The sequence below is a fragment of the Numida meleagris genome, chromosome 5 (genome assembly GCF_002078875.1).
Source record: "Numida meleagris isolate 19003 breed g44 Domestic line chromosome 5, NumMel1.0, whole genome shotgun sequence".
Lineage (NCBI taxonomy): Eukaryota > Metazoa > Chordata > Aves > Galliformes > Numididae > Numida > Numida meleagris.
The window spans coordinates 60,682,332-60,703,613 of record NC_034413.1 but is presented as its reverse complement, the minus strand read 5'-3'; the positions used below and the strand labels follow the sequence as shown (position 1 = coordinate 60,703,613).

Here is a 21,282-nt window from a genome sequence, read left to right as displayed (position 1 = left end):
GACTGGGCAATGAGCATGAGGCAGTATCCTCAGCCTCCGGGCTTCGCAGGACCACTGCCAGATGCTCACACTGCTCTGTCATAGCCAGTGCTGGGCACAGCCATGGGGAGAAGCAGGAGCCAGCTCACCTGGCTGGGCTCTGTGTGGGTGAAACAAGGGGATTCTGTGGGGAAAGCTGCAGCCCAGGTGCAGCCCCCTTCCTCAAGCCCCTTACTTCACCAGGGTGGAAGATGGATCGTTACATACGAAAACAGAACATTTTGGTTGCAAAATAAACTCAGGGAGTCAACGGCTGCTGGAGCAAACAGCCTATTTCATGAGAATTTAGCAGGGGAATAATTTAATGGAGCTCAGATAAAAGGCAGTCACCTGGAACTCAGATTTAGAAGAAATTGCTTTTTTTTCTGAATTACTGGTTCGAAGGTTAAAGACGAAATATTCATCTGCACTTTTTTTGCACATTTTCCCTGATCAGTGCACTAATGAACTCCAAACCATCCGGGGAAATTATTTCAGTCCCCTCCCCACCTCCCAAGGAATGAGTTCTTTATTAAAAACAAACAATTGATTTTCTTTCTCGAGATCAACATCTGCAGGTCTGGGGGCAAATTCAACCCTGGAACAAATGGGGTAATTCCCACTGCATTGATTAGGAGCTGATCCTTCTCTAAAAAATCCCTAAGGCTTCTTAAATTAACTGTATTGACTTAAAGTGGGTTTAGCTTTAATCGAGTAATTGGTGAGGTTGGTTATCACTGGTAATGGCAAAGATTTCAGACAGGGGTGCTTTCTTTGCACTTCAGTGCAACCCTCCTCAGGGTTGTTCAAACAATTACAGACATCTTATGACATCAGAACACATGCAAACACGTATACATGCACGTTATGCCAGCCTTGGAGGAGGCACCATCCTGCTCAGTGTTGTATGAAGTTGTGAACTGGCATACAGGGCTGCAAAAAAACACAAGCAGGCCCAGTTCTTTGTGCTAGGGATGCAGAACTGGAGCAAAGCTTAGTTAAAAAACATTACATCCTGCAAGGAGCAAACAGATTTACCCTGGTGCTAAGCTGCTGGGTGGCTCGCTCGCTTGTGTCTCGCATTATTAGCACGTTATTAGTAGCCACAAGAACCAGTGCAAGGGGAGCCTTGGCTGATGGTAAATCCCAAGCACACACTCTTTCTTAAAGCCTCTTGTAGAGATTTGGAACCAATTGCCAGTGAACTGGTACTGTGAAACACGTGGATGTGCATCTCTGTTTGATGTCTCAGTATCAAATAATTTCTAGGTGCTTTACAAGGCCTCTTACTGTGATTTCCTGACTCAAACCAAAGACAGAACTGCCAGCGTTTAAAACTAGAAAAAACTGATTCTGGGGTTAATTTTACATCCGTAGGTGACCTCTTTGCCTCCACTTAGCATTTTAGAGATAAACTCCCGGACTTTGCAGCTCTGCAAAAGCCCTTTCTAATTGAATCAAGCAGATTTAGATTATATTGGCTGATTTTTTAAGCAGGAAGTAGGGAATCGCTTAGACCAGTGAAAACTGAGGGCTTGCAGAGGAAAGGAACTGAGAAGGTTGTCTCCACATAAGCAAAAAGAGAGGTATTAAAATTTCAAAATTATTCAAACACACTGTTTCAATGCTTTTAGTTAGGTTATGGTCTTAAAATCTCTGAACGCATATTAAACGGTCACAATTGACATAAAACATTTCAAAAACATTGTGACAGACTCAAGCCACATCTTTTACTATTTCAAAATGCAGAAAGCTTGTTTTGCTTCAAGACAGAAAGATTTAGAAAATCTCAGAGGTGCTGGTGAGGTGGGAACCTGGGGTGCATCTCTGAGCCTCTAAGATCATTATGTTCAGATCTTCTAAGGCTGGAGGCAAGTGCACTGCCAACACAGGCTGCTGCCAGGGAGGGACGATGCAGGTTTACATGGCTCGTTTACCAGCCAGCACAGGAGGACAAGCTCTGGGGTCCATTTTGCTGTTAGAGAAAGGCAAAGCACAGGGTGACGGAGAGCTGCCACCTGCTCCATCTAACAACCTCCATCCAGTCAGCCCTCCTTTGCTACGTGCTGACTGCCAGAGCAAACATCTCCACCAAGGAAGTATCCTACACTGAACCTGAAGCCACAGGGAACTAAAATCTGTGTCTGTGACAGGTATTGTGACTCTGACTCTGTCAGACACTGTGGTGAAGAAGGCTGACTCAGTCTGGCTCAAAAGCCACCATGTCAGGGCAGAGCCATAGCTTACAATGACAGAATCCCACCCCACAGTCACGCTGTCAGAGTGCTCAGCCCCTCTCTCTTCACAACAGATCCCAGTGGCATGAAGAAGTCCCAGATGCTGGTTCAGCCCCATTCATGCAGAACAGATGACTGCCCACACCAATGAAAGCTGTGGCAGATGCATTGGGTGGTTGCCTGAGGTAGCTGGTCTTGATGTCCAAGCCAGAAAAGGGCGGCAGATCTGCCCAAACACAACTTAGCATAGTGACCAGTTCCTCTTTTCCACCAAAGGCTGGACGGATGGCTGGACAGCAGCAAGACCCCTCACTTAACACCTTACTGTAGGTCAAGTCACAAAGTGCTGTCTTAGTCAAAAGAGTCATTGTCAGCAACAGGCTCCCTGCCTGCTTCCAGGCTAAGAAAAGAGCTTTGGGATCACAGGCTTGCACTGCAAAGATGTACCTGGACTATGAAAGCAGGCCATGCACATGGTATCCTCCTCTCTGTATTTTTGGCCCATGCCCTATCCTGGCAGGCAACAAGGAGGAAGGAAATCTGTCATGCAATGAACCAAGGCAAGACAAAAATGGGAAGGCAAAGGAAAGCCAAAATTAAGACAGAGGTCCAGCTTCCATGGTGCCAGAGCCAACCACACGCTTCAGAGAAACACAGGGTATGAAAGGTCACTGCTAGCCCTGGGATTTTCATGAAATAAATGTTCTTTGACTTCAGATCGTGCAACAGAAACTCACTTCATCGCAACTTCTGCTTCTGCCATGCCCTTGAGGAGCGTTTGTCCTTGAAGGCACTCTAGAACCATGGTAATGGACACAATGTCAGCTGATAGGTGGTTTTGCCTCTGTTCTTCAATACATGGAAGGCCATAGATACACAGCCCCTCCCTTCTCTGATCATTTCCAGGTCATAGCCCATCCCTCTTGGCTGCCAAGGAGGTTGTTTCTGCCTAGGATCTGAATTTACACTACTCCAGGCTGTGTTAACAAGGAATCCTCCGGACTGACATACAAGACTTGACATATAAGTTGTCTGAGATGTCAGAATATCAAGAGATGGCTATACAGTGACGTGGCCCTCCAACCCAAGGACCAGTCAACTTAAACTGACTTATTCTCATACTGCTAACCATTAGAAAAAAGTAAAAGGACTGGAGTTGAAATAATATAGTGTCGTGCCTTCAGTCATACTGCACCGTTTCCCTTCTCTTGCTTAAAAATTGTGATGAGAGCACTTTGCAACAACTTTCATGAGAGTTTACAAAAGAGCAGTCAGATGGGAAGGTGGTTTGAAAAACTGCAGCAGGGAAAATACAAGGCAGCGACTCCTGTTCAAGACAGGTAAGCCCCAGGGACTCAGCTCCTGCATGCAGCCATGCACGTAGCACAGCTGTCAGGTGGGCGCGATGCATTGCATGTAGCATTCAAACTGGTTTATGGGTGGTCTTTTTCTGGAAGAGGATGGCAAGGGACTGTTCAGCCATTAAATGAGCAGAAAGAATAATAATTAACATGTCTGACTGGATGTTCTGCTGAACAGATTCTCCTGGGAGCCAACAGGAATTGCACTCCTGGCATAAGTAAAGTAGAAATCCCAAGATCAACTGCAATCGTAAAAGCAAACTGTTGTCTCCAGACAGAGGCATGCAGGGCATCCTGTGGCTGACCTCGGCTCCTTGGTCAGACCTAGAAAGCAGGAAAAACAGCAGCTCTACCTTTGAAAGCTATTTAAGGGTGAGCTGCTATCATGTTGCTTGTCTGAGTCAGTGCAGCTTGTGAACAGCATCATTTGGAGCAGCAAACTTTTCTGTGCCATAAGTGCTCTTTAGACTACAGCGCAGCAAGATCACAGTGAATTCTTTTAACTTTTTACAGCAACACTGTCAAGAGAAATGAAAAATAAAACTGGCTGCTCTAGGCTTTTGTTACAGCTTGAGGGCATCAAACTCTGAGCTTACCAGAGTTACTCTTCTGTCTGTCGCTGTGTTACACAAAGGGCACTTCCCCATTCTCCCTCACTTCTCCTGCACCTGGTAATGGCTCAGCCTGAGATAGAGGGATGAGGATAAGGCACAGCTGAGGAAGGGCAGGCCTGTCACAGGAGCAAGTCCTCCACCTTCATGTAAGGTGAGTCTTCTTTCAGACACCATTTACCCACCAGCAGTGCCTCATGCCACAGAAATTCTCTCTCTGCCCTCCCAAATTCCCCAACACATCCATCCAGAAAAAAACCCTACCACACTTTAAACATCTCCCCAGTCAAGCCTTTCCTTTCTAGCTGCCTGACTACCAGCCCCAGCATAGCAGAGCTGCCCATTTGCAGAACTCAGCACTCCCATCCATTAACCTTTTCCACACTGTGTGGGCTTGACTATTTCTTATCACCATTGCCTATTTTAAGTAATTTTCTAGAAGTTCAGTTCACTCTTCTGCTTGCCTAAGGAGATATAAAAATTTACACCTATTGTAAAAGCATGAATAAAAGCTGATTGCAGAAAGTAAAGACAATAATGTGCTCATAATACTAACAACCTCACTTGCACTGCATTTCTGTTTAAAGGAAGATTTGTCTTATCATCAACAGGGTGTTGATTTAGATTGCTACTAAAATTGCCACTGTAAAAGCAGACCCACTTTTATTGCATTAGTATAGAGTACAGTTATGTACAATTTTGACTAGTATGCCTATTGCCAGCAGTGATCAATCTATTAATTATCAAGCCGAACAGGTTCTGCAGCAGGAGGTGACACATTTAGTGCACTAGGGATATTTTTTGAAGTGGTTAAAAATTGCAAAATAAAAATCAACAAAACCTTTTTAAAGTAGAAATCAGCAAAGTTGGTAACAGAATCATGTAGGGAAAGCAAAGCGCTTGAGAATGCAAAGCATAGGTAATGTTCTAGTACATTAAAGACTCACATTAATTTTCCAGCTCTGTACAGACTTCTGATGTAACTAGAGCTAGTTTTTCTGGCTTAGTGACTGATTTTTATAATGATATAGTGCATTTTGGCCAAGTAAGGAGAGAAAGAACTACGTTCCCTGCTAAGGTGCAGTCACCTTCAATGGTAGCCATGTCCATTTTAATTCCTCTTTACACAGTTCTCTCGACATTTGATATGCAAGATGCAGGTCACGAGTTTTCTTTGGTAGCTGTGTTGTCTGCCTGATGCTAAAGTATTTCTAACTTCATCTCTGTAATCACTCTCAGCAAAGCAGTAGCTCATGTGTGGATGCACAGGAGGAAGAAGCTTCTGTGCATTTTGCAAGTGGTTTGCTATGTAAATATCACACAACAAAATGAAGCAGGAAGGAAACATTTTACGCTAACAAGCAGATACCTGCTTGGATTTCTCAGTGTCCCTTTCTGATAAGTGGGAAACATTAAAACTGGAAATATATCCAGAGGCATTCCTGCACTGGTTTCAGCACATTCAGAATTGATTCGCCCTTTGCTCAGTGCTCAAGCTGCTCAGTGAGGAGAGCAAACCCTGTCTAGCCAACAGTGAACACTGAGACTGTGGGACTGTTACTCTCTGATTTAGCTAAGGTGACAGTAGTTGGGTTACTGTTTTGTTATCCCATACAACTCATAAGCAGCTCAGCTGCAGCTCCTCACCAGAGTTATACCATGTGGTCTGCAAGGGGGATGTCAGCAGCGGGACTACAGCACATCCTGGGAAACACCAACTGAAATCACTTTTATGAATCACTTACAGACAACACATTCATAGATGAAAAATACATTTATCTGAAGAGCACCTCATCAATCAGAAGTCACTTGAATGCATTGATGGGAGAAATCGGGTCCTGCACTTCGGCCGCAACAACCCTAGGCAACGCTACAGGCTTGGGGCAGAGTGGCTGGAAAGTTGTGTGGAGGAAATGGACCTAGGGGTATTAGTCGATGCTCGGCTGAGCATGAGCCAACAGAGTGCCCAGGTGGCCAAGAAGGCCAATGGCATCCTGGCTTGTATCAGAAATAGCGTTGCCAGTAGGAGTAGAGAAGTCATTCTCCCTCTGTACTCAGCCCTGGTGAGGCCCCATCTCGAGTACTGTGTCCAGTTTTGGGCCCCTCACTGCAAGAAAGACATTGAGGCCCTGGAGCGTGTTCAGAGGAGGGTGACGAAGCTGGTGAGAGGTCTGGTGCACAGGCCTGATGAGGAGCGGCTGAGGGAGCTGGGATTGTTCAGTCTGGAGAAGAGGAGGCTCGGGGGAGACCTCATTGCTCTCTATAACTACCTGAAGGGAGGTTGTAGTGAGCTGAGGGTCAGCCTCTTCTCTCTTGTAACTAGTGACAGGACAAGGGGGAATGGCTTCAAGTTGCGCCAGGGGAGATTTAGGCTGGACATTAGGAAATCCTACTTTTCTGAAAGAGTGGTCAGGCTCTGGAATGGGCTGCCCAGGGAGGTGGTTGAGTAACTGTCCCTGGAGGTGTTCAAGAAACGTTTAGATATAGCGTTGAGAGACATGGTTTAGTGGGGTTATTGGTGGTAGGTGGATGGTTGGACTGGATGATCTTGTAGGTCTTTTCCAACCTAGCTAATTCCACGATTCTATGGTGAACACTCAGGATCCAGTACTTTTTGGCACAGCTTAGTTACCAGATTTGCATAGACTGCTCTCCAGTTGGGTGATGTACCCATTGAGGAGCATCAGTCTGACTGACAGATAACTCTGTTTGTGCAGCCTGGGAGGGAAAGCTATGTGCTTTAAATGGCTATCGTGGGCACTACTCTTCAGACTGCCATGAGGACCGATTACATCTGCTCTGAGAGAAACCCATTGGATGGAATTTTTGGGGCGGGGGAAAATGACTAATCAGACAGATTTCTAAGATAGCTCCTCCACCAAAGTAACAGAAATACCAACTGACAGACTATACGAAAGAAAATCCTGTAATTCAGCCTATTTCAGTGTGCAAGAGATGGCACATAACAGGCAAATTAAGTTGTTAAGGTATGAAAGCAATACCTTGTTTTCAATTCTCAGCTATGTCTCATCATCCTTTCACGATCTTGGGTAAATTACTTGACCTCCCATAGCTTGATTACTTGGCTTTTAAACAACTTCAGTAAGCACTTCTTAGTGGAGGTTTGTACAGCACCTAACTCTTTTTCTCTGACAATGTTTCAGGGGAGGAAACTGCATCTTTTATCTGCTACTGTAAACACAATTAATAATCACCAGAACATTTTCACTGCATCTATAGTTCAAGAGAAGTGTTCTCACTCCCAAGCCACAGAAACAATCAGGACAAACCGAATTCCTTAAGCCTCCATCAAAGGAGCTTCAGATGGGACATTGGCTGTCTGGAGGTTAAAGGTTTTCGGCACGCCTTCGAAGGCACTGGCATTGCCTGTGGAGTCTTCAGCCCAAACAAAAGAGCAAAGACACTCCAAGTCTTTTGGGACTGAGAGCAAAAGAAATCTTCCTTTGAATTGAGGAAATCTTTAGAGAAGGGACTTCAGACCTCCAGTTATAAAGGAAATAAAAAGCATCTGCACTGACAGCTCCAGTTAGGAGTAAAAAAACACAAAGGGCTTTGAAAAACAACCAGCCTTTCATCTTCAATAGCAAGCTCAACAGCTCTGCACCAGCTGCTCTGTAAACAGCATAGCAAGGGAAAGCAAATCATTGGCACCAAATGCATTAAACATGGCAGTGTCTTCAGATGACATATTTTGTAAACTTCCTCCTTACAAGTTATGCTATTTCTTAAATCTAAAGAATTACTTGCTGTTTAGCAGCAGAGTCATTCTTCCAGGCACTTGGGCAGGCTCATTAGCCATGTTTCTTGCTGAGTTTCCCACAAGGCAGGCTGGCAGTTTGGGTAAGAGAAGATCTAACAGGATGCCGGGTGACTTGGGTTCATCGCCTGTCTCTGCTTCACATTTTCTGAAGGCCAGCAAATCACTTAATCTTTGGGCCAAGTTTTCACCTGGAAAAGGAAAGAACAATCACTGGCAACCTTTATTGACTCTGCATCCATATGAGCATTTCAGGACACAGGTAGACAGATGCTGCCTGCCAAACTAAAACCTCCTGATCTCAGAATGATACTTTTTTTAGCTCTGGACCACATAGAAATTGCCCAGGAACATCCAAAAACCTGCATACGTTCCCACCTTTCCATTTTCTTCTCATGTAGGAATTGGTTTGGATTCTGGTCGCTTAAGCTTCCTAAATTTCATTTTGCTAGCAGAATGATGGATATTTCCAGAGTTCATCAAGGCTTAACAATAAAATGATACAGATACTATGTTTGTACTGCATAAAAATCACTACAGGCTCTTTAAATAGCTGTTTGCTTTTGCAGAAAGGCAATTGAAGAGTGTTCCTGCAACCCCAGGTTCACTCTGCTGAGGGTAGCTCGGAGTCACCACCAGTGAACAAATTCTGCTCAACGCTTGACACCCATTGCCACTAAGCCCTAAAAAGCCCTCTTGCAAAAGTCACAGCCCCTTCTTACCTGGTGCAAGGCAATGCCATGAAGGTACTTCTTAGTGCGGAGGAAGGTTAAAGCTCACATCTTCCTGCTGGTCTTCGCCAAGCAGTCATCCAAAGATTTTCTTAACATCAGCCAGTCTAGACATTTCTGCCCTACCAGCTGTGGCTAGGCCAGATGCTTTTCCCTTCATCAGGCATGGAGATGTGACTTCTCAGGAGCTGCTTTGAGAAGAGCCCAGCTGTCTCACTGTGCTAAAATAGCCACTTTAATTTGTTCTCTCCACTTTGACCAATGAAATAACATATGGATCCCTGCTCTCTTCTTTCATTCACTGCAAAGCAGCCCCAGGGCTTCAGCAGACAGCATTAGGCATCTGCTCTTGGGATAACCCTGAACACATGTCCAGGCGGTATCTGCACACTCACTAACCTTTCCAGTATGAAGAACAGCATCCCTACATCCCATATGTCCTTGGGGCTGCAGCTTCTGTCTTCATAACAGTCAGTGCTGGCAGCTCAACCCCAGGTACTGTACTGCAGAAAGACTACGCTGGGAGAGTCCTTTAGCAGCTCGGCTGCTATTAATACCTTCTAGGCAGAAGCAGGCCTTGCCCCCAACTCAGTGCAACCCTAGAAATCTTACCTTCTTCCCTCAAAGCTGGGTCATGAATCAGGCATAGCCAGTGGAAAAGCTGATGTTTTACATACCTTGCTGTGATGGGTCTTTATGACTTGACTTGATGAGATTCCTTTAGTCAGAGGCATGGCACTGTCAGATGGGGACCACAGACTGGCTGGTACAGAGCTAAGCTTCAGCGAGCTCTTGGTGCTGCTTGGACCTGATCAGTTCTGCCTTCCTGTTGTAAGGAAACAGGATAAAGAGGTGTCATCACATGACCAGAGCAGAGTTTAATGGCAAAGGATCCTTCTACTTCAGTATTAAAACCAACCTCCTTCCATTCTCTAGGAGCAGAAGCCTGTCAGGCAGGGACAGCCATAATAATACAAACACTCTTCCTCACCTCCCTTCTTCCCTTGCTAGACTAGTGTCATTATCCTGTTATAAAAAGGGGAAACTGAGACACAGAGCAAGATGACAACTTGCCCAAGGCTGCTAGGGCAGCCTCAAAAAGCCATGCTCTGTGCCTGGATGGATGCTTTCCTGAACTCCCACAAAAGGCCTGAGGAAGACCAGTGTGACCAGACACTGATCTGCAGCAGGGTTAAGGACCTCTGTCAGAGCCCACTTTTTCCCAGAGATGGTCAGCAGGAGCAGGACAGCTTCCCATTGCCTTGGAGGCTGCTTCTACCAGACAGGCAAGGGGGAGGTCGCTTCCCTGCTCCCCCAGCCCGACCCACTTCTCTCCATGGCACAACTGACCCCAATTCAAGCTGCTGACATGTCCTTGCTCAGGGTGTTTCGGAGCTTCATTATTTGTGAATGCTTTTTTGTGTTGTGCCACTGGCACCAGCACAGCCTGTTCCCAGCCTGTTCCAGCAGCTCCCTCATCACTGAGGTGACAGACACAAAACAAAGCATGGGATCCGAGCAGGTCCTTGCTAGGGTCAGGGAGAGAAAGGAAGGGTCTGGTGGGTCTTCCTCCTTTTCCTGCTTCCCATCCCAGCTTCATGCACACAGCCTTCAGTTGCTGTTCTCCAGAGCTCAGTGCAGAGAGCTACTTGTTTAAAAACAAACATATACAATCAAAAACTTTCAAAATGGGCAACAACAGACTCCACAGAGTTGGGAAAAGACAGCAGAAATAGCTGGGAGGTTCCTGGGATATGTCAGTGAGGAACAGGCTTGAAAACAGACAAAACTATATCCTGACCAAGCAGTGGTCAGGCCCAGGGCAGGGAGCTGCAGGCACCAGGGTAATAATGCTGCCAGGGCCGATACAGCACATCTGCGGTTACCACGAGAGCCCCGTGGTTAAGAAAGGGAGGCTTATTCTGTGGAGTCACTGTATAACCTGGCAGCCAGGGACTAGCACCTGAACTGTTCATTGCCCTCACTATCATCTCCAGCCTGTAGCTGATGCCAGGCTGAAGTTAAGGAAAAGGCTTAGGTATGTTCTCTAGTGGCTTCTAAGCACTGGGGTAGGGGAAGAAAAACAAGAGTGACTGAAAAAGAGCAGCATTCATAGGATAAATCAAGCACCCACCTCAGTCAGGAGCCTGCCTTCAACCACAACCAAAGGCAGATGTCAGGAAAAAGAAGAAAAACAGAGCAAGTGATGCACTCCCACTTGCTCCTCCAGCATCTGAGTTTGCAACCCAGGTGCAAATAAATGACAAAAATACTTCAGGTGTGAGAACAGAACAGAGAAAAGCCTCCTGAGAGCTGAAGCCTGCAAAAGCATGCCAGGTGGATGGAGATCTTCTGAAAGAGCAACACCATGCCATAAGCAATGTTACCTGCTCAAAAGAAACAGCCAGGACCTATATAGCAAGCTGGAACAAGCATCTCAGTATCTACAACACGACCAGTGAAAGATACTTTGCTTAAAGACATTGCATGTTTGAAATATGTCAAAGGAAGCTCTGTGACAGTGCTCCATAATGCCTTAGGAAGAAGCAACCTGGGGTCTTTCCCTGAAATCCCACATAATGTGGAGTATTTCTCCTCAGTAACCATGGCTGCTTTCTGCAGGATTTCATCCAGGGCAGTCACCCTAGCAAGTACAGTTTTGACAGGGCTCTCCTGCTCTGTCCCACCAACACAGCCATAACCCAGCTCTGCTGCACCTCTGTCAAACCCTCACTGCATCTGCAGGCGCAGCGCTTCTCCCAGATTTCTATTTACAAATCACACCTTCATCACCTCCAGAAGGGCAATTACCTGCTTTCCCAATGACGACAAACACGGTTATCGATGTTGGCTAGCCCTGGCTGCTTTGAACAAAGACCAGGAGCTCTCACACACCTGTGCAAGAGGTCCAGTCCTGACTAAATAAGGGGAGAAAACTCAAAAGCATCCTCAGAAATACCCACAATCAGCTGAGCTTGTTCTGGCTGTCAAAGGGTAAATTTCCCTTTTTATTATGCATAACATTAATGTTTCACTTTTTCCATAGAGTGAAACATTCAAATTTCTCTATAATAATTTTACAAATAGCCTCCTGTGTCAGTCAATGGAAAACTATTAAAGAAGTAGTGCTTCAAAAACAGGCCAGAATAACACAGGCTCAATAGAACAGCCCATACTGTTGACACAATAAAAATCAGACTCCCATTGCAAAGTACCCCATGTTTTTTCTTTTCCCCTGACAGCATTAACAAATCTATGCAGGTGTCTTTCAAGTGACTATCTGGAGGGAAATGTGGGTAAGCAGGTACTTACCCAATCTACTGCCATGGGAGCAGGTGATGGGGGACACGAGCACCTGAAGGCAGAGCACAGCTTAACCTTCTAAGGCAGGGCATATCCAAACAAGAAACTGCTGCCTTCATATCCTCAAAAATAAAGTAATGAGGAAGAAGGTTGTTCAAACTGCTACAGAGACTGCAAAGTTCGGCTTCAAACGCTGCTCCCAAGCCATCTCACCCATCTGACACAGGCAGCCCCTCCAGTAGATGGCAAAAGGAAAACCACAAGGGACTGAGTTAGAGTCTTTGCTGTATCATTGCTGTGCCATCGCTGTCTGCTGGAAGACTTCACAGTACATCAGAGGCACTACTGAATTAAAGCTAGAGTTTTCAGAACTTAGCAGTCCTACACACTCTATTTCATAGATGGAAAAAACACAGCCCATAATGCCGAGGGCAAGAAATCTCACTGGTTTTGTCCAAGCTGTTCTTTCCTTGTTACCTCAGTTGCTTCTTCTTGTTTTTCACTTTTTTTTTACCACCAAATTTATGCATCCTGCACCTGCCCTGGATTGACCAGACTGGTCCTGCAGTCAATCACTTGACTCAATGTAAAGGGCTAGGCCCAGATTAGAGGTCAAAGTAAATACTTTTTGTAAATACTGCTCTGAAAGGTTTTGTGTTTGGGAACAAATAAGTGTTTATCTTACTGATGTAATTCATTGTTTTAAGCTAAATAAACTCAAGGGCTTAAAGAAGCCACTGACATGCAGAAGCACGGGAAATCTCCAGCATGTAATAGAGTGGCCAGCACACGACAGCACAGTAACTCATTCAGAAATTATCATCTGAAAATTACTATGTCATTACACTTCATTGCTTAGAGGCCTTGAGCGCTCTGTCTGAGAAGACAACCCATTTAATCCCGTTACTTCTTATGTGTAAAACTCAATACCCACGGTCTAGACCAAGAGGACAGCCGTTGTGCTAAGGGAAGAGAAGCATTTTATATCCTCCTCCATAAAACAGTGTACAGGGCACAGAGACAAACACCTTTCTCTGATACCAGTTACAGCCTGCAGCATTGATCAATGGATTGGTCTTAACAGTAAAACTCTTCAGGCAGATCGACCAGCAATGCAGTGATATCAAACAGCTGGTAAGCATCAAGGATAATTCCAGCTATTGGGCCCTTAACAGAAGAAATGACTACAAAGGCTTTGCTCTGGCAAGGAAGCACTTGAGAGGCTGATAGCCCTCACCAGGCTTTGATACAAAACCTCCCAGCTTTGTAAGCAAGGAATTTAGAGCTCATTGCAGGAGCAGGCCCAGGCCCAAATATGTTGTGCAATTACAGGTTCCAGCAGCTGGAAGCCAGACATGCATCCTACTTTCAAAGCACCTTAGGAGTAAAGTGGATTGCTTTGATCTCAAGCAGTGGTTTATTAAGAAGAATTAGAAGTATTTCTGACTCTGTTTGCCCCAGACATAAATAAGTTGACATAGTCTCTCTTCAGGAAGAGCAGGAAAACGCTACTTTGTTGGGACTGCAGAAGATTTACCAGCTTTGTCCCTGAAACCAAAGGGCATCTGAGATCATCCAGCCCCACACAGGCACCAGCTGCATGAGCGGCTGCAGCCTCCCATGACACCAGTTCGATCAGGCTGCTGTGGGGTGACAGCTTGGGTTAATTGCAGGAGTGAACACCTGAGCTCAGGGCAGCAAACATTGCACAGGGCAGCTTTCACTAACACACTTTGGTGGCAGAGGAAATCTATTTCCTTTACCGTGAACAAAGAAGATAAACTCCCACTGAGGCCAGCGGATTTCATAGCCCTTAATGCATGTGCTGGGCTGGACTGAGAAGTGGGGGGCAAATAATGTGGGTGCTGGATTCCTCAGTCTTTTCCTAGCAATGCCAGACACTGCAGTTACACCTCAAAGCTTGTCCTTTCCCCAGTGGAGCAACAAGACTGGATGAGTAGTGAGGTCCAGGCACTGTAGAACTCAGCCTAGAGAAGCTGTGGATGCTCCACCCCTGGAAGTGCTCCAGGCCAGGTTGCTGGGGCCCTGGGCAACCTGATCTGGTGCCTCAACTAGCAGCTGGCAACCCTGCCTATGACAGAGGGTTGGAACTTGATGATCTTTGAGGCCTTTTCCAGCCCCAGCCATTCTATGATTCTACGAGTCTATGGCTCTGCTGAGCCTCAACAGTTGTTTCTACACACAGATCCATTATTCCCCTGGTCAGACTTCCTGCTGACACTAAAGAGCTCAGAGATACGGGCCGTGTGCTCGTGCAGTACCTCAGACTCCGCTCACACCTCTGTGCACCATGCAAGAGAAATGGCAAATAAATGCTCCTGCAGGACCAGGTAGGTTCAGAACTGGGGAAAAGCCAGGGCCACACAGCAAGGCAGGGGGAAGCACCCCAGAGCCAATGTGGAATTGGTGTGGAGTGGATCTGTTGTGCTGGCCTGGGAGAGCAAAGCTTCAAGGTACACATCCCAACCAACTGTCCTGATACCCCTGAAAGCCTTGGGCCCTGCCAGATCCCAAGGTGAACCAAACAGAGTCACATCCCAGGGCTGTGCCTCTGTGCTGTGCTGCATGTCAGCAAGCAGAGGTGACACTTGGCTGCCCATGGGCACCAGTTGCTCTGAGCATGGGATCCCACAGGGACTCAACTATGCTTCTGCTTTTGCCACAGGCTGTCACCAGCCCTCAGGGCCACTGAACACCACTGGTCTCTGGCTGCTGGCCTGGGCCGAGCACTCAGGGTTAACCCTGGCTGTCTTCCCAACATGTGAATTATCAGGAGATTTGTGTGTCAGGGTGAATCAGAGCCCATCACCATCTCCCCTGCCAGGAGCTGAAGCCACCAGGCTGTGACTGCCTGCCTGACAGCAAGCCTGCACAGCGAGGGTAAAGCAGGCCCAACCTGCCCAGAAGTAGGCAGCAAAACTCTGATCTTTCCAGCATGGATGAGTCACTTCCCACCAGGCTATTACGTTATTAAATTGTATTATTATATTAACGTCATTGCCATTTTCAGGAGAAGATAAACCTAATTTTAATCTGCTCATAATTGAAAGCTTATCAAGAGACTGGCTCCAACCCTATGCAGTGAGATGACTTTTTATTTCTTCCTTTTCCCTTCCCCCTCTCCATACACCACACTCCTAATGCTGATGAAAAGAAACATCTCTATTCATTAGAAAAAACAGCTTGGAGTCAACCAGGTCTGTTAACCTGAAGCTCAGGCCGCTAGCACCCAGCAGACCTCCCCTAACAAGAAGATGTAGGAGCTGACGGCCCTTTCCTTAGCTGCTCGTTTTTATGGTGGGCACTTGACAGTTTCCATTAGGGGAAGTGAGAATATTTGAGCAGCTCTGGGAGAAAGTTAAGTATATAATACAAGGGGACTGTGTAGATTTTAATTACAGATTCCCCCAAAAATCCATAGAAACTCTGATTAAACTCCTAATTACTTTTAAAGAAGTGAATAAGCGGTCAATAAGATGAACAGCAGTCTCTCTCCTCTCTTTTTACTGTGAACAAGCTCCATGCTGATAGCACATTGCAGATGTATAACCACAGGCAAGCTTATAGGAGACCAGGGGGGAAACATTTCTCTCAAGACTCCTTTGAAGGAACTTTTGGTGACATACTCAATGAAAGGCCAACAAATCAATTATGTTGCAGTGCTTTGCACCAGCAGAGGACATGCCCATTGCTCTGGCTATGGCTTCATTTTGCAGGGTCACTCTGGATTTCAGATGGAGCTCTGCTCTTTACACTAGCAGTGCTGACCCTTGGGGGCTACCAGTGGGTTTCAGGCCCTCGCCTGGCACAGGAAGGTGATTTCACAGGGATGTGCACCTTGTCCCTGGGGCTGGAGCTGGCTTTCTTCACTGGGACCTTAGAAGATGGTGCAGGTGACCTCTGGTAAAACTGATGTTACTTTGAGGAAAAAGCCATTTTGTGCAGTGGGTACAGTGCTCAGCGGAACAGGGCTCAGTTCTGGCTGGGAGTTCTCAAAGTTTTTGCCATATAAATAATTTTTGTCAGAGAAAACACACCTAAAGCAGTAAGACTATAGGGCATGAACATTTGAAGCCTCTTTTTTTCATTTTTTGGGGGGGGAGGGAGGGCTGCAAAATGGGATCATCTAGGGAAGAAAAAAAATGAGGGAGAAGATTTTGCAGTGCATTGGAGAGGTAAGTTAGGTCCTAAGTCTTGAGCCACGCAGACAGGAAGAGAGAGAAATGGGCTTGGAAAGAGAAGAGGGTAAGGAGTTTGGTCTGCAACCAAAGCTGGGTAATAAGGCATATGTGGCTTCCAGTGACAGTGTGTGAATTTACAGTATAATAAAGATATATATGGCCATTTGGAACAAGCTATTTCTAACATAAAACGACTGTGTATATTGATTGCCCGAGGAATTTGTACAGAACCTTATTTCCAGACATATAACTGAGCATATTATTTACTCACCATAAAAGCTGGATAAATGGCCAGACTCCAGAAGGGTGTGTGGCAATGGTAGCTGTTCATTGACAGGATGAATGGAAGGAGGTTTGAGCACGACAGAGAATGCCAGGATGCTGGAACAGATCCCACCAAGCCAGCAGCTTCAGCAAATCACTGCTGTATCTATACTGACTGTATAGATCAGGTGTATCTGCTTGCTCTTCAAAAAGATGAAAACTCTTGAGGAGGCACGAGTCCCACACATAGGGAAACATTATTTCTTCTCTCAAGCATCACTGTGAAAAGAGGAATCAGAGACCAGCAAGTCCAAAAAGCAGAGAAGACTCTTACAGGACAGCATATGAGCAATTACTTGAGGTCCCAAGCCATGGGAGCCCAGTTAGACCCTACATCATTCACTTACTTAATGACGAGGGAGAAGTGACAGCTGTAGAGCTGACCCTGCCTTGCCTCCCATGAGCCCAAGGCCCACCTAGTCTGAAATCCCTCAGCAGTACTGAGAGCTCCTGGCTCATTTCCAGCTGGCTGGAAGTGCCTGAATGGCATGCTATGGAGTTCAGACCAATGCTTCCAGATCCCCTTTCTGCTTCCCAAGAGACCCCTAGGCATGGCATTTTCCATTGGGAAAGGGCCTTGTAGGCTTCTTTGTCTTGTGAGCAGATCATAAGAGACATGAAGGAAGAAAGTCAAAAGATGCAGAGAGAAATATCCTTTGGTTTCCCAGAAGACAAGCAAGCAATAAGACCACCTCAGAAACAGGGAATTCTGCAAAGTTAAGCAGCCCTACTGCAATTATATTTCCTGTATTGATAGTTTTGCCTCAACTTGTAAAATGGGTGAACAAGCAACACTGTGATTTTGAGCATTCTCCTCTGCACCTCCTTGCCTTTCACGCTCCATTGCAATGTTATGTGTAAGCAATACCGAGTCCAGACTGAGATCCCCTAGGCAGGGACTGCATCATTTCCACATTCTGTTAAGTGTCCAGACAGTCCCCATATAGCTGTTACACAGAGTCCCAAAGGACTGCCCAGACAAGTGAGGAGGTCCTGATTCATGACTTCTGCTCATCAGCAAGATGCTCTAAAATGGAAAAAAAAAAAAAAAAAAAAGAAAAAAAAAAAAAAGAAAAGTTTAATAGGCTGTGAAAGGGTTGTAAAACTGCCTTTATGTTCAGCACACAGCCACTCTACCACAGCAGACTGGTAGCCTGCAAGAGGCTGAATATTCTTGTACTCCTGCTGCCACCTAAAGGAAATTTATCAACAATGTTCTGAAATGTCCTGGAATAACCACGTTTTTGTTTACATGCTAGGAAGGGCTTTTAGCTGAAGAAAGATCCATTTGGAACATTGAATATTACAAAAGAGATATTTCCGTCTTCCAGAAATCTGCTCCAGTGTCCTAGAAGATTTCAGCAACCATGACTGCCAAAGGATGGGGCCAGAAGTCTTCTGCTGCCAACACTGCAAGGACTCCAGCAGTGATGATCTTGGTGGCCATGGTCTAAGGACACAGATGAAGGAAGGTTTTTAGAGAGCAGCAGTATCTTTTGTTACATAAGCAGACACAAATGGAAAAGCAGAACAGCTTCAGTGACAGAAAAATGTCTTCTTCACTTAGGGTTCAACACAGAAATTCCACAGATCCTTGTTCAATGGCTCTCTCTGAAATAGTTTTCCACAAGGCAGTCGATTCCTATGTTTGTGTTCTCCCCTATATTCAGAGGAGACACTGAGTCCTTTGCTGCCTTTGAAGGCATGACGAGAAGGTCAGGCTAGTTTAGAAATCCGGCACCATGGTCTGTTCCTGGTGTTGGCTTCCTTTGATGCAGCTCCCTTGGACAAATCCATTCTTCTGGGATCTATTTTTTTTCCCCCCCAGAATTGGGCATATTCCAATGGTGCTTGTGGTAGCTGGACAAAGTGGAGATTTCTAAAAGGAAATGTTGTTCCCATATTGTGCATAAAATAGCAATAACTTTGTTTAAGCTTCTATGCTGAATAGATGCCCAGCACCAAAAGTTCTGTACAGTCAGCACTAGTGAGCCCAGGGAAATATTAAATTGCCTCGTAAACTGGAAGCCAAGTGGAAGTATTACTTAAATGTTCAAAAAGTATAATTTGCTGCTTCAGATCAACGAATTGCCTTATTAAATAGAGGGAACATTACTACATGAGGGAAATTGGCTTTGCAATTTTAACTATGAAGTTCACATTCTAATAACTTATGTTTGTGGGGTAACATAATGTATCCTATTTAACTTTCCACCATGTATGCGGATGAGGGCATGCATGGAAAAGTATGCATGTGACATTCAGAGTGGTCAGAAGTACAGAAATACAGAATGTGGTCAGAGTACAGAAGTTCCATTGAAATGTATCAGAGAGTAGGAGCACTTAGCACAACTAAGACTATACTCCTAAGTCAGGACTCTGGGGAAACTAATCATGATGATAATAAGTAGATGCTTCACCAGTATCACAATATGAAATGGAATGTTTGCCAAGAACAGGTAGCAGTGCATAAGCTTCAGTGCACAGCACACTCTGATGTATCATTTCATGTCTAGAGAACTTATTATCTTCCCCACGTATTTACATTTTGGGACGACTGAACACTTTGTTGTCCTTATTTCACAGAGAGTTAAGCTGAAATGCATATGCATTAAGCAATTTGCCCCAAAGTATCCTATTGCGATGTGTCATTTGATGATAGCTGCTCTTCCCTGGTGCTATTCAGGAAACCATTTGACTTCCAGCCTGTGACTAATGTCTTGCCTGAACAGTCTTGTCAGGAGATGTGATTTCTACATATGCTTTCATTCTCTGTGCATTCCACAGAAACTGCATTTACTCAATTTGGTCTAATACTTTCCCCATTTATCCTCACTAGGGAATTTTAGCTTCTCTTGAAAGTGGAAACAGAAGCTATCTAGGGCAAAAGACATAGATGAATACGACCTTTTAATTAAGTCTTCTAAAACTGGTGAGGAATTGGGAATTGAAGACAATAAGGATGATTTTGAAAAAGAGAATGAAAAACAGAGAATAATCCTTTAAAAAGGATTGTCTCCCTGTGACTCCTGCCTTCCTTTCCCTTCCAGAGCACACTCAGGTGCAGCCAATATTACCAAAAATACTCAAAATAGAGGTTGCACAGGTTCGCTGATGTGCTGTGCTGCGAGGCACTGTGCTATATTAACTCCACAGCCAGCAGCTCTTGTGACTGACGTCAGAACATATATTATATCAAAAGATGAAAACCAACAGGGAAATCAAAATGATTGGGTTTTATCTTACCATTTTATTCCCCAAATGCCCAAATAGGAAAATATTTTTTCTCCAGTACTAAGGAGCATGCATTCTCAGCTACTTGCAATGCAGTGAGTGGTGTTCATACCTATCTCCTGCTGCTCTCAAGGTATTGTCTACAGACTGAAAGAATTCCCAGAGCCTTTAAGTCTGAAAGTGATTGGGTAACTGACACTGAATATCCCTGCTTTGCATATATCCCCTGCTTTGCAATGCCTCTCACCTGTGGTCTAACCCACTCACTGGGACGGTCCCTCTAGTCACTGTAGAGAGCCCAACACTTCCAGCAGGCAATTCATCTGTCCATCTCCGACTTCTTTCATAGGAGGAGATGCAGTTTTCTCAGCCTACATCTAAATGGCTTGCAGGTAGAGGAGAGGACTCCTGCCCCAGCAGGCTCTGGAGGCTGTTTGCCAACAGGCGAGGGGGCCTGCTCAGAACGCTCTCCACTTCTGTTTTTGTCTCTTCCAGCAGGGTAGAATATATATACAGATAAATAAATAATCACAGCAACTAATACCACATGGATATCCTTTCAAGACAGGAATATGCATTTTATATTCTAGCAATCTAAAACGTGTCTCTGAGGCCTCGGGTAGCATTTACATCTCAGCCAACCAAAATTAATTTTGCTTGCTTCTAACATCTCATAAAACAGTGCCTTAATTCTTTATTCCACACTTTATTCCATAGTGTTTCATGCTGTGTCCTTACCTACATCTATTAATTTTTGTAATGGTACCCAGGAAAGAAAGCAATTAGGTTTGCTTGGCATGCTTCGGTTTTGAATACAAAAGAACTCAGGAGTTTTCAGTGCCATTCTCTTCTCTAGAACAAAAATCCTCATATTCTTTTGAGTTATGCCAGAACCATAACTACTGCAGATTCCTGTCTTTATGTCTTACTTGGTCTTAGTCCCCTCCACTTCAATGCAAGCTTTGGCGCTTCGAAATTCAAGCAACAAAGCAGAGCAACACTAGACACAAGATGCAGCATGCATGTACCAGCACTTATAAGGCCTTAAAAGTATCTCTGTAACTTCTGAGCAGCAGGAAGATGGAGTCATACTGGCATAGCTTTTTGGCTTAAAAAAAAAAAAGCCAATAATTGTTCCTCAAGATTTTTGCCCCTTTGAAAAACTTCACAATGCTTCAGCTTTCTGGCCTTCCTTGAGCCCTCAGCAGAAAGTTATTCTGCTAGCACTGTTACCGACACAGAAAAAAGGCAAGACAGGAAGTTAGGTGACAAGAAAAGCACTTAATTTTGGCTCAGCAAAGTGAAGGAGAAACTATTTCTGTTTTCACTCAGTTAACAAGCTGCCTGTGAAGATGTTCCCTTCCTGTTAACAGTCCTGTGTGCAGATGAAGAATTTCTGCATTGTATGTACAGATATTCATGTGGACATAAGCCAATGTACTGATCAGAGGAGAAGTTCTCTGTCAGGGATTAGGAGAAAATT

General features: G+C 45.1%; 1 long non-coding RNA gene across 2 annotated transcripts; it reads right to left on the bottom strand.

Annotated features, from left to right (window-relative positions):
* Positions 7,766–10,957, bottom strand: LOC110400366. 2 transcript variants are annotated; one of them, XR_002439768.1, is made up of 4 exons: positions 10,871–10,957; positions 9,414–9,562; positions 8,728–8,924; positions 7,766–8,196 (listed from the first exon to the last, which is right to left on the bottom strand). It is a non-coding gene; the product is annotated as an uncharacterized LOC110400366 (long non-coding RNA). The 2 variants fall into 2 exon arrangements; XR_002439767.1 differs by lacking the exon at positions 8,728–8,924.